The sequence below is a fragment of the Acomys minous genome, assembly GCF_964271855.1.
Source record: "Acomys minous genome assembly, chromosome: 11".
NCBI lineage: Eukaryota > Metazoa > Chordata > Mammalia > Rodentia > Muridae > Acomys > Acomys minous.
The window spans coordinates 92,357,421-92,371,945 of record NC_140492.1 but is presented as its reverse complement, the minus strand read 5'-3'; the positions used below and the strand labels follow the sequence as shown (position 1 = coordinate 92,371,945).

The following is a 14,525-nucleotide window of genomic DNA, read 5'->3' as shown; positions in this document are numbered from 1 at the left end:
ACCTTAACTTCTAGCCGTTAGAATTAACTATTGGACACACACATGGGTCCAATGCCCTTGTGAGCGACCCAGCTGAATATTCTGGCTACACTCCCCTTTGCTTCTGCTGTCTAGCCCTCTCCCTTCTCCAGCCCTCCTCACAAGCACTTGAGACCATAAATGGGCTGGGGCTGTCTTTTATCTAGCACGCCCATACGTTTGTAGGGGAACTGAGCGTGATGGCTGCCAGAGCAGGAAGTAAGACATTCATCTCTCATACGCTTGCATTCTCCTGAACAAACAAAAACTGAATAAGCAACTGGATGTCTCTGGTAGTATAAAACTGGACAATACTAGAGTGGTCCATGTTTTATTAAGTGTCTTATAAATCTCAATTTATATTGGACTATGATTCAGTAATACAATATGACTACTTATCACCAACTGAAGTTTTTATGAAATATCCTCAAAATGGGAAGTAAGGAAAGAGAAAGAACATTTATAAAAGGCCTGTTGCATGTTTAGGCACCAAGTTAAGGTGCTTTTGACTTCATGTGCTTAATATTCAAAGAGATGCTTTGAAAGGAAAATGAAGTGTAAACAAACGTAACATATGTGAAAATATTAAGAAATCAAGATACTTAGTATAAGGTAAGCACCAAAATTTAGCTTCATATGTAAAATACCACCACTATTCTAGAGGGTTTGAATATTTCCCATTATAGCATTAGAGTAAGAATGTAGAACTGTATTCGCTCTTTCTGAGACAAGGTTGTGTCAGATTCTTGACAGGCTCGGGGATAGGAGTGCCCAGCATCACAAGAACAATGCACTACTGGAGCAGCAGAGGCAGAAGGTAAGCTGAGAACTGTCTGAATTTAAGTTATTAGCTTATAGATGGGGCAACTAGGCGCTAAGTGAGTAAAGTTACTTAGCTGGTGTTCCATGGGAGGCAGCAGTTACACAACGATTGTAAGGGTACAAATACCTTTGTTCCTGCCTGTTATAAAATGGCCTTAACCCTTCCTCTACAAACTAGTGAGTAAATTTAATCTCTGTTCCAATAAACTGACAATGTCAACCCATAAACTTAAATCTAGAGGTAAAAGAGTTTATGTTTTCTATGGTTCTGGGACCACAACTCAAGGAACCAGCAGCTCTGTACAAGAAATAACAAATTTACTCATTAAAGCAAGCAAGCAAACAAGCAAGCAAACAAGCAAGCAAGCAAGCAAACTAGCTAGCTGTATTTAATAACTTCTCTATGCCAGAAGCCTACTTATAGAATGATTTTTAAGAGGCTCTGGATCTATCACCTTAAAGAATATTTGTGAAATTTCCATAAGAAATAAAACTTTTTATGTAAACGAAGGTAATGTGGTAGTTATAGTAAACATATCTGAATAACCAAAGGGACAGGCTGCTACCAATGTGCAGTTGTGTTTATAATGTAGTCTGGAAACGACAAAACATTTTTTTTCACCAAAATTTTAATTTACCAGAACTTAAATCCAGGAAAAATGCCACACTTGAAAGTAAGTTCCACTATAGTAAATATTTAAAGTAAATACTCACTAATGTTAAATACTAGAAAGTGAATTATGGTTTTAATACTTATATCCAAAAACCCTATATGAAAGGTATGCTATGAATCCTTTTTTGATTGGTAAATTAAGGCACCAAAATATTAAATCATGTATCTCATAAATACTAAACTGGAGGTTGGAGTTGGGTGCAAACCCATGTACTCTAGTTGTAAAATAATAAGCTTTTAGTTAGCTGAGTTTTTTGTGTGTGAATGAGAGAGAGAGAGAGAGAGAGAGAGAGAGAGAAGGCATCAGGTAATAAAATTCTAGTAAATAAAATAGAAGTCCCATTCTCCTCTCTAGTTTCAAATACATTTCTCAATGGACAATGAGAGAGTATAATTGCAGTGCGCCACACAGTAGGTTTATTCAAGTGAGTTTTACTCCCAAACATTTTTTATGGCCTTTCTTACACCGCCCCTCCCCCCCCCAACCACAGCTGCCCTCCATTCAAACCTTCAACACAGACCACACCTCCAAAAGGCACTGCAATGGTAACTGCCTTTGTCTGAGCACTTTTCAGTTGTAAATTCACAGCCTGTTCCTGTCCTTGCACAGGGACACATGATCATTTTAAGGTACTAAACCACAACAATGTCTACACTTATCTTTACTTTTACTGGGTGGAATGGGTCTTTGAGGGTTGTCCAAGGTCCTAGGGCCCCAGAATATAGAGACTTTTTTCATAGGTAGTTGAATGGTTAAATTGAGTTCGAAGGACAAATGGACTTTTTGACCCTTGTTAAATAGATGGAGTCAACTTGAAGCAGCTATCACTGATGAAGGCCCATGGACACCAAGTTTTCTGGGTAGAAGCTCTGCAGGAGTTGCAAGCATTGACCATCTTCACCTTCTCCTTTAAGAAACTACTGGGGAAAAGGACATATTTCTCCCACCCAGCCATATGCCCTTTCTTTCTTCCTTTGAAAATCTATTATGGCAATAATTATAATAGAAAGTGCCTGAGACAACAAATACATAATTTACTATCATGTTTCATAATTATGACACATAATATTTATCACAGGACCACAATTTAAATCCTTTCTTCAATTAAAGGATTCATGTTAGTATTATAATAATAAAAATAATTTAATAAGAAGTAGTGTCTTCTATATATATTCCAACATTCACAAAAACTAGACAGAGAAACCTAAAAGGCTCACTTTACTATTAATAAAACTTTATTTTGGCAATTTCCGTAACCTGGGATTTTTTTCTTCTTCATCTTTAAAGCATCATCCAATGTATTTTCCTGCTACAATGAAATAATACTGGCTCCATCTGGTGGTCAATAAACCTCTGTAGTTTCATGACATTCAGTCAAAGTGGTTAAAGAATTTAGGAGTTGCTAGCAATATATCTGAACTCACAGTGCTGAGATTAGCCAAGTTTAACCCTGTCAAATGTAGAAGGCAGGGCTGTTTTTTCCCTCTGTATGTAGTCCCCCTGCTTCATATTATTGAAGGGTTCGCAGTAATTCTGAAATAATACAGAATGTTTTCCTTTGAGCTTTTCTTTCAGCTAATTTGAGAAATGTGCAGGTAACAAGTTTCTGAGGACAATACAGTTAAGATTTATCCAGAGTCTCAGACTGGATTCCAGTTGGACTATAAAGTATAAAAATACTCACTGGCCGCCAGCTGTATTTTCCATTAGGCATTTGCAGGACAGTAGCCTGTGCAAGCTCAGATCTAGGAGTTCTGTACATTTGCATTATAGTCAAAGCCTCATCTTTATTTTTAAATTATGTGTCAGAGGACTGATTCCAGAATCACAACATGAGACATGAGCGTTAACAGTTCTTAGGCAGCTGCTAATTTTACAGATGGAGAAAATGAGGTTCAAAGAAGCTAAATGTGCCAAACTACGAATTCCAGAAATCAAGTTACTTAATTTTTTATTACATTTATTTATTTAATGTATAGATATACGTGAGTGTGCATGTGCCATGGTGCATATACAGAGGTTAGAGGGCAGCTTATAGGAGTGGGTTCTATTCTGCACACAAAAGTCACGGTCTGTGGTCTGGTAGCAAACACTCGGCCCACAAACCATCTTTTTATCCTGCCGTAATTGTGAGACAGGGTCTGACTGAACCTACTGCTCCCTGACCTGGCTCTAGGGATCAGCCTGTCTCTGCTCCTCAATGTACAACCAATGTACAACCAATGTCTGGCTTGCGTGGGGGTGCTGGGGAGTTCAACTCAAGTCTTCTTGCTTTCACAGCAAGAATTTTTACAACTCAGTCGTCTTCTTACTCTGGGAATGAAGTGTTCTAAAAAGCCAATACCTCCATTTTTACACACTACCATGTTCATTTCCTCTTTGCAGTGAACACTTCCTACAGATATTTTCTTTTGGCCTGATTTTCCGAGACAGGGTTTCTCTGTGTGGCCTTGGCTGTCCTGGACTCACTTTATAGACCATGCTGGCCTCGAACTCACAGCGATCTGCCTGCCTCTGCCTCCTGGGTGCTGGGATTAGAGATTTCTGCTACCACTTCCAGCATTCCCTGCAGATATTTTCCACAGCGCAAGTATGATCGTTTATAAAATGAAGTGAATCTTTAGCATTTAAAAAGTGTCTAGGATTGGAGTGGAGAAATGGCTCAGTAGTTAAAAGTGCTTGCTGCTCCTCCAGAAGACCCAAGTTCAGTTCCCAGGACCCATGTTGGGTGGCATAAAACCACCTATAATTTTAGCTTCATGGGATCAGAACCTTACTTCTGGAATGTGTGTGTGTGTGTGTGTGTGTGTGTGTGTGTGTGTGTGTGTGTGTGTGTGTGTGTGTTCCCTAGTACTGAAGAGAACTTAGGTCAGTACAGATGGGTTTTATCCATTACTGAATAGTAGAGTTAGCCGAGCTGATAAGTAGCCCTTTCCCACATTTCTCCTTTCTTAATGATTCCACAAAGGAGCTGTCTTATAAAATGAATATGAAGGGTTACTGGCAATTACTGGGGAGCATCTATCAATAGCTTTTCAGTAAAGGTATCCAGCTGTGTGCTGAGGAGCTATGGTTTGTTGCTCATGTTCAATCCACATCCTCCATCACAGAGGCCGGCTGATGCTCCTACAGCTTCCTCTACAGGTCACGCTGTACTTCTCTAGATGGCGTGACCCACAATCTTTATAGTTTGATAGACATTTTCACAGCATCCCCATGTTACCCTATTATTCTGAATGGGGAAACTACAAATTACACATGTAGCATTGTAGCAATAAGGAAAAAAAAAAAACCAAACCCCCCTCCAAAGACCCACTTAAGTTTAAGATGAAAAGCTTTCTGAAGCCAACGAGGTAGACTAAAAAGAACGGCTAATTAAAATTGCCTAAAGCTATGATCTTATACCAGCAAATTGAACACTGCAGAATATAACATTCTCCAAATAGTTGCAAGAGTTTACATTAATCCTTAAAATACTTCCAAGCAGGGTGTGTCATGGCAGTCCTTATTTCTTCCATGTGACTGCAGAAACTGAAGCAGTGAGTGAGCTCTAAAGTACACACCTAGCACACACGCCAGCGCCACTTTCAGGACCTGAGGATGGAGGCCCATTGTGCCTCTCACTCCACCTCACTCGGCAACAGAAGGGGTATTCTCATCCCCATTTGACGCTTGAGGAAGCAGAGGTTCAGAGAGGTTAAGTCTCTTTCCTCAGGTTATAGGGCTAATAGATGCAAGGGCAAGGGGTTGAAGGCAGGGCTTCCAGACTTCAAAGCTCCTTTCTCTATCCTGTCACAAAGCAAAATAGTTAGGGTGAGTGGGGGAGGTGACGCTGTGCATGGGAGAAAGGGAACAATGCTAGTTCCTGCCACTAAAAGTTGGCTCACTGGACAAGGAATAAGACGTACATTACCAACTGAGGTGGCACAAATGACACATGCAATTTTGAGAAAGCATTTGGGAAATTCAAGTAGTGGGGTGAGAGTGAAAGCCAGATAGAGGCAGCCACATGGACCTTTGTAGGGGAAATAAGATTTAGCCACAGTAGATGCAAGAGACATCAGAATCATAGTTCGAGGCTAACGCACGGCAGGATGTGCACGAAGAAGAATGGATTAATAACATGAGGAATAGGGAAAATGAGACAAAAATGTGATCATGAAAATGCTAAACTGAAGGACTGAAACTTGGTAAGAGGTAGGTGGTCACACTTACCATCCTTGGGCTAACACTTCACAAAACTCTTCTCAAGTGTGTCTGAGTCTGAGGAAACTTCAGAATGTGTTAAAGGGTTTTTGTTTTTTTTAAATTATACTACTAGTTGATGGGACTAAATTTCCAAGTTTCTGGTTCACAATTCTTTTAATCAATAGTTTAGTCCTAACAGCGTGTAGAGAAAAGGAGTGGGGGCAGGAGAGGACGGGGGGAGAAGGAGGGACAGGGAAAGTGGGGGGAGGGCGGGGCAGAAAGGCAGGCTGGCTCAAATAAAAGTGCTTTCAAACTTTGGAATTTTCTTCTATTTTAGATAAAGCTTTTTTTCCCCCCACAGCTTTTTCTGAATACTACAATCTAAGTAGGAAAACACATTTGACTTAAAACAGCACGGTGAGTTGCTTGTGGCTCTGCTTTGCTGTCTCAGAATAGGTCAGCCGCTCTGGCCATGTTTTCTACCTTTGAAATCAGTTTATATGCACTGGTGTTCCTTGGTCTCCAGGGCTAGTGATAGCTCTAACAAATTGAATTGTGACATGGAGTGAAGGTAGGAAACCGTCACCAAACACTTGCTCTGTAAGTGACTGTCTGAATGGTCTTTCTGGACCCTGGGTTTGAGGGTGGGTGGAGCAGGGGTCTTTGCTCAGCTTTAGTCTGATGCCTACCATTGCAAGCAAGTTCTCAGTTTGCTGAAAACAGCATCCAGCAATAGGTCCTGTTTGTTTGTGGCTCATTTTATTTTTAAAGGAAACAGTGCTTTGCAGCTTTACAGCGGAAAGAGCACTGGAGCAGAGCTCTGATTCCTAAGATGCACGGAGTAAGTTAGGGCAGGCACTAAGCATCTTTAATGATTTGGACTCTTCATTGGAGAGTGGGAGCTCCTTGGTTAAATTGATTCTCAGGATGGGTAAGAATTTACTGTAATGAAGCCTGTGGCAGGACTCAAATAATAATAGGAAGTATTATTATTTGGCAGTGAGTAATAGGCACTGTTTTTTTACAACTATAAACGATTTTATAGTTAAAACTCCTTTCAAATAATTAAATGTCACTTAAAGAAGCAAAGAGTAGATATAATTTTTCATTTCAGTAACATACATGTTTGAATATTTCTGTATATTCAGTTCTCTTGTCAAGGCACTAATAAAAGTCTGAGAGGGAGAAATGTTAAATTCTTTAGTGAAATGATCAAAACTTAGTTTATATTTTCTATACACTTGGACGCTCAGGTGTAGAAGCTTGCCATGGGTTAACTTGTACTGCCGAACCTGCTTAAAAGCCAACAGTATTTGCTGGCATGCTGTATGGGGGACATGCTTCGCCATTCCCATTTTCTGTTTGCAGGTGGCACTTTCACAGACAGCCCTGAATGAGAGCTTCAGGCACAACACATTGAGATAAAACTGGGAAGTGGCTGCACTGGAAAGACCATGGTGTTCTACTTGGAAATCCACCCATTCAGTAAAAGCTGAAAACTGGGGAAGTGTATAATGCCTGAATGACCATCATTCTGGGGGCGCCATAAGTGAGATTCTTAAGGTGGAGACACTGTTTCCTTTTCACTAGTTTATGTTGAGAATCCAAACAGTGCTCATCTCTCTTACACTTGGTACAGTGTATCTGAGTAAATGGATGTTTAAAAAAGGAAAATGACTGTTCAGCGGAAATGTATTGTAGGAAGGACATTGCAAGAGACTGGAGAACTAGGTAGTAGTGAATGTTTATAGTCTCAGCTCTGTTGGAAAGAGCAACAGGCCAGCCTGAATCCAGCAGTGTAAGGCCAGCCTGAGTGCAAGTGTGGGCTTTGTCCAGGGGCACTAGAAAGGGAGGAGGGGAAGGAAAGAAGGGAGAGATAGTATGAGCTCCTGCTTTCCTGGTCCTGAATCTTTAAGAGCTGTGGGAGAGGAGCAGGCAAAATTAAGGACACACTAAAAGTATTAAAAACAATCCTGCCGGGCGTGGCGGTGCATGCTTTTAATCCCAGCACTCAGGAGGCAGAGGCCGGTGGATCGCTGTGAATTCGGGGCCAGCCTGGTGTAAAAAGCAAGTCCAGGACAAGCAAAGCGACACAGAGAAACCTTGTCCCTAATAATAATAATAAACAAATAAACAAGTGTGTGCACACCTCGCCCCCACATTATATACCAGCAGCAGCAGCAGCAGCAGCAGCAGCAGCAGCAACAACAAAACTTGCTGAAGTTTAAATGGAAGTACCCTGAATGGATGAATAAAACTGCTCCTAGAAAAGATAGGCCACTAAGTGAAAATCCAAGTACCAGATAGGCTACCTCCCCGTGAGTGGTCTGTTAGGGAGGTCTCTGAGTGCCCCCAAACAACACAGGCAACATAGGCATTTGACATGGCTGTTGGTTGCCTACCAAAATTAGATGGCAAGACCCTACTGCTGAAGACACCACATGCTTTGGTCACAGGACATGAAATCCAGCTGGGCTAAGATTTATTGGTTAGTTTTCAAAGTGTCAGAAGACACTACGAATGTTTTTGGGGTAGAATCGTCATCCAGGGTCTTACTCAGCTGAAGGGCCCACTGGCACTGTAGCGCCAGGTCACAGATGAACATAAGGAACCATTCTGATCAGATTGAGGCCCACTTCACAGGAGGTCCACATCTTGTGCTGTAAATTTGGTCAAAAGCCTGGGGTTGGGGAGTCCTTAGGCTCAATGGGCAAGATGTGACCATCACATTGACACCTAAGTCATCCCATTTATGCCTACAGATCAGTGCGGCTGTCAGTCGGGGCAGCTCCTTTCACAGCGGGCAGCAGGAACTGCAGAGATGAATAACTGGCCAAAGTGCTAAGAAAAATGATTGTTGAATGTTCAGCCATAAACGGGACTTCCAGTACTCATGGAATTTCACAGCAGATGGATGGAAAGAATGTAAGAGTTGAGGAAGGAGCACTGCCTTTGAAAGGTGACATCTCCGCTTTGGTCCTGATGTCACACACTTGAGATTATAGGCACAAGCTATGCGCAAGACTGGGTCTGTCAACATCTTGGCATAGGGAAGGGGTAAGCAGGCCTAGAGGCATCCCTTTCTCAGTTCTTAGAGGTCCATACTAAAAAATAGGGGGCTGGAGAGATGGCTCAGTGGTTAAGAGCGCCGCCTGCTCTTCCAGAGGTCCTGAGTTCAATTCCCAGCAACCACATGGTGACTCACAACCATCTATAATGTGATCTGGTGCCCTCTTCTGGCCTATAGGTGTACACGCAGGCAGAGCACTGTATATATAATACTGAATAAATAAATCTTTAAAAAAATAGTGGGTGGGGAGGGACTCAAGGACTCCACCCCTCCCTGCGCATGTACTAAATGGTCAAGGGGGTGGGGGTATTTTCTTTAGTAGTGCAGTTACTGCTAATGAGCCCATGTTCCTGCCAATAATCCCTCACCTAGGACCTGTAATCATGATGAAACTTCCTAGATATTCAAAATACATACATACATACACACATACATACATACATACATACATACATACACACACACATACATACACACATACATGAGAGCAGAAGAGAGACTAGGTGGGAAGAGAAAGGAGATCAGTGGGAACAGAGGGGAGCATGAGAAGGTATGATAAAACACATTGGGCATACGCATGAAATGTCACAGTGAAAGCTACTATATACAGTCAGCATATACTAAATAAAAAGAAACCATAGAAATACATTGTTCTTCAAGGTGACTTGTTAAGTTAAATTAAAGTCTCTAAATGTGATATTACGAAACATACTTTCTATGTAAAAAAAATTCAAAATGGTTTCTGTTTTCAAAGAGCACTAATTAATACTTTGCGTTTGTCTGGTAAGTTCCATAAACAGAACTGCCACAAAACAATCTTACACTCTTTCTTGGTGAAGTGAAATATTTCTCACTCTCTTATTTTGGATTAGAACATAATTAGAGCCACATTCTCACTGATTAGTAATTAAAAAAACCCCAAATGTTGGCTTAGTCACTAAATAAAAGGGGTAAAATAAGTAGATGGGATTGAATATTTGGGGTTAGCAGCTTCCCAAGGTTGCAGGTTTGCCATGCAAATGTTTTATTTCTTATTTTCAGATGAGAAACACACTACTAATTAATATTGTCTTTAAGGCATGTAGTAAATACACTGTTAAGTTACACAGATTAGTAACAGTGTGAATGACAGAAAAAATAAGTAAGGCAACCTTGAGAAATATTTCTGAGTAGCCAAGTTTATTCTAGTCTGTCCCAATACTCACTCAGCGTCCTTATGAAATACATGCCACAGACTAGCAAAATCTTTGGCAGAAGTAGAGTAAATTTTGAAATGATTTTCTCTCCTGCCACACCCAAATGAGTGAAAATAAACACAATTATTCTTCTGTAGATGCCTCACATGGCATCTTAGTACACGTGGAGTAAACTTCGAGGATGTCTCTGTGCGTTCAGAGGCAGGCACAGTGTGAGGTACTCTTTCTACGCTGTTTTCCTATAGCTGACCCATGTCTCCTGAAGGCTCCAATGATGCTGAACCATGATGTACAGAAATACACCAGAGTGGAAAAAAGGAAAGCAGTGCTGCTGGTTCTTGGCGTGGGCCATCTGAAGGGAGTCCAAGCTGTAAGGAAAATGTACAGCAATACAGTGCCTAGAACGTACTGCCGACCAGCAACCCAGCTACAGAGCATATGGTGGAGCAGACTTCTATCAGTCTTTCCTAGGTACCCAACAGCATGTAGGTGTCCTGTTACTATTCTTTATATTATCCTAGAGAAGGACGACTAGAGATGATTGAAGGATCCACACCCTGTCTACCCTGTGTTCCAGACACACATTTTATGAAAGCTTGTGTCTCATGCTTTCTCTCACCTGCATGCGTATAAGCGAGGGTCTTCTAGTACAGAAGATGACCCACTGAGAAAGGAAAAAGAAAATGTGAAAATGCTATTTACTTTTAGTGTATCGTATAACTTTTTTTGCTGCCACCTTAAAGAGCTTTACAAAATAAACCACCCCCTTTAATCTATAGGAGTTCAGTTGGTATCGGTAGCAGTTGGCTCTAGTTGAATTACTCTATCTAGAAGCTGTATTAGATCTATGTAATTGTCTTTTTCCTCTTTCATGAGCTATTCCATGTTGATTTAACAGATACTTTGTCTCCTTCCCCTGCTAAACGATAACAGTTATTCATATGATGGGATAAAATAATTTTCAGAGTGACTAAACAATTAAAAGTAATCATAAAATAATTAGAAGAAATATTAATAAACATTCAAATGACTTTGCTTAGATAATCCGGTCATTGGGGACATATTTCTTGTAAAAATGATTAATAATGAATAATATTGTAAAGAGTGAAATCAAGATCCTAAAAATGTAAACTGGAAAACAAAAGCTAGCAATCTACAGATTCAGTGCAATTCCCATAAAAATTTCAATACAATTTATAGACCTTAAAAGAGCAATCCTCAACTTCATATGAAAAAAACAAAAACAAAAACAAACCCAGGATAGCTAAAATAATCCTGTACAATAAAAGGCACTTCTGGAAGCATCACCATCCCAGATCTGAAGCTATACTACAGAGCAATAGTACTAAAACCCACATAGTATGTGCATTAAAACAGATGGGTTGGTGGTCAATAGAATTGAATCAAAGACCCAGAAATAAACCCACACATCTACAGATACCTGATTTTTGACAAAGAAGTAAAAAACTATACAATGGGGGGAAAGGTATCTTCAACAAATGGTGCTGGTCTAACTGGATGCCTGCATGTAAAAGAATGCAAATAGATCCAAATTTATCACCCTGCACAAACCTCAATTCCAAGTGGATCAAAGACCTCAGCATAAAATTGAATAGACTAAACCTAATAAAAGAGAAAGTGGGGAAGAGGCTTGAGTTCATTGGTATAGGAGACAATTTTCTGAACAGAACACCAACAGCTCAGGCATTAAGATCAACAACTAATAAACATGACCTCATGAAACTGAATGCTTCTGTTAGGCAGAGGACACTGTTAATAGGACAAAACAGTAGCCAACCCTACATCTGACAGAGGGTTAATATCCAAAATATATAAACAACTCAAGAAATTAAATACCACCAAATCAAATAATCCAATTAAAAAATGGGGTATAGAGCTAAACAGAGGAATCTTGAATGACCAAGAAGCATTTAAAGAAATGTACAATGTCCTTAGTCATTAGGAAACTGAAAATCAAAACAACTCAGATTCCATCTTATACCTGTCAGAATGGATAAGATCCAAAATTCAAATGACAGCACATGTGGGGAAGATGCGGAACAAGGGAAACATTCTTTCATTGTGATGGTATTGCAAACTTGTACAACTACTATGGAAATCAATTTGGAGGTTTCTCTGAAAATTGGGACTAGATCTACTTCAAGACGCAGCTATACCACTCCTGGGCATAGACCCAAAAGATGCTCCACTATTCACAAGGACACTTGTTCAACAGCCACTTTATTCATAATAGCCAGAAACTGGAAATAACAAAATGTGGTACATTTACACAATGGAATACTATTTAGCTATTAAAAACAAAGACATCAGCTAGGTGTTGGTGGCACATGCCTTTAATCTCAGCACTCAGGAAGCAGAGGCATGCAGGTCTCTGAGTTTGAGGCCAGCCAGGTCTACAAAGAGAGTTCCAGGACAGCCAAAGCTGTTATATAGAGAAATCCAGTCTCGAAAAACCAAAATAACAAAACCAAAACCAAAAGCAAAGCAAACCAAAAAAACCAAAGATGTTATACAATGTGCAGGAAAATGGGTGGAAGTGAAAGATAATCCTGAGTGAGGTAACTCAGACCCAGAAAGACACACATGGTATGTGCTCACTTATAAGTGGATATTAGCCATAAAGTACAGGATGACCATGCTACAATCCACAGACCCAACAAAGGCAAGGATGTCCAAAGAAAAGATGCTTGAATCTCACTCAGAAGAGGAAATAAAATAGACAATAGACGTCTGAAGCAGATGGAGAGAGGGTGGAAGAGGGGGTGGGGGTGAGGTAGCTGGGGTGGGATCAGGGGTGGGGAGACAAAGGGTGGGGTTGGGAGGACAGGGAGGGGGGGACACTGAGACCCTAGCTCTCCCTAAGGCATAAATACCCCTCCCCACTAAACCAGCTGTCTCCCTGAAGCGGCCTCCTGAGAAGGCTGTTTCTCCCACACTCAGCGCGCACTGAGATTCTGCACTGTACCCACCCACCCTCCCTCTCCCTCTAGCCCAGCTCGGTGCACGGCAAGCATGGATACCTCCAGAGGACAAGCAGAAACGCGACAGCAGTGTAATACTCTCTAGAAACAGAAGAGAACAAACTACTGGCATAGGAACGAATTCCAGAGGTATGACGTAGATTAGAGGTCAGATACACACCGACTGTGCCATCGGTAGGTAAGCACAGCTATAGGGAGGGTTTGAGGGTCTCTGGCTTCAGAGTGACTGCAATGGGATACTGGGAACCTCTGAAGGATAACAGAACTGTTCCATATCTTGATTATGCTGATAGATACATAACTGTATTTTTGTCCAATCTCATTCTGTTGCACACTAAACATTGTTGAACTTTTGCATAAAGTATATATTCATAAAATTGAAATTAAAGATACTATACCATGCTTTGGCAAATTTCATCATTATGAGAAAATGGGAATTATTTAAATGATCCTGGCTATAATTCCTATACCTCTGAATTTTTTATTTATTAACATTTAATCATGCCATACATAATTATTTTGCCTAATTTCCTTGCCGTCCTATGTTTTTTGAAATATTTAATACATTGTGGTATTTCAATTTTTGATTAATTAAGGAATGAATAAATCAATATTCTGTGGGGAAGACTCTAGTATAGTAAAAATTTCTACCAGAGTGCCAGAGAGCAAACATAGGTTCTCATGCTTTTGCAGCAGTTGTTTTACCGACTGAACAATCTCCCTGGCCCAGGTGGCCTCTAGATGCAATCAATAGAGTACTAAGAATGAGACATATGGGTCTGCTGTCAAAATAGCATGGAATACTGCTTTACCATCAACTTACAAGTAGAAGAAATATATTCTAAAGTAACAATGCAGTATAGTCGATACATAACGAGGTGACATAGTCACCGAGTCTCCTGGACACAGTTGCTGTACCACAAACCATGAACAGCTTGTTGTGCTGCCTTGTTTCTAAGTGGTAAGAGTTTCTCAGCCCTCTAATTTTATAGGACCAGTGCTATCTGTAGTTGTGATGGGTACTGGTTGTCAACTTGACTACATCTAGAGTGAACTATAATACAGAAATGGAGGGCAACCTGTGAGAGATTTTTTTAAAAATTTGGTCTGAAGTGGATGAACCTACTTCTGGTCTGGACCTTTGAGGATAAAAAATATATTTTTTAAGATTTTATTTTATTATTTTTATTTTATGTATATGAGTAGTCTCTCTGCATGTACACTTGCATGCCAGAGAGGGCATTAGAGGGTATAGATAGTTGTGAGCCACCATGTGGTTGCTAGGAGTTGAACTAAAGACCTCTGGAAGAGTAGATAGTGCTCCTAACCACTGAGCCATCTCTCCAGCCGTGGTCTAGACCTTTGAAGTAGGAAGACACACATCTTTGACCTAGATCTTGAGGTAGAAAGACACCCCTCTGATCTGAGCAATACCGTCTGGTGAAGTCTACATAAGGACACAGAAGATGGAAGCTTTCCATTTTTGCCTACTTGTCCTCTCCTTGCTGGCACATCTACTCCTTCACTGGCATTAGAGCCTACTTCTTAGGGATTC

The 14,525-nt window shown here is 40.5% G+C and overlaps 1 protein-coding gene and 1 long non-coding RNA gene across 3 annotated transcripts in view; one reads left to right on the top strand and one right to left on the bottom strand.

Moving 5' to 3' along the window:
• LOC311608716 overlaps positions 1-7,351 on the top strand; it is a 35,962-nt gene extending 28,611 nt beyond the window's left edge. For both annotated transcript variants that reach the window (XR_014783099.1, XR_014783100.1), the window contains exons 2-4: positions 761-835; positions 6,064-6,119; positions 7,071-7,351. This is a non-coding gene — a long non-coding RNA (uncharacterized lncRNA). The remainder of the gene's footprint in view (positions 1-760; positions 836-6,063; positions 6,120-7,070) is intronic.
• CWC27 (CWC27 spliceosome associated cyclophilin) overlaps positions 1-14,525 on the bottom strand; it is a 172,035-nt gene that overhangs the window by 33,629 nt on the left and 123,881 nt on the right. The window lies entirely within an intron of this gene.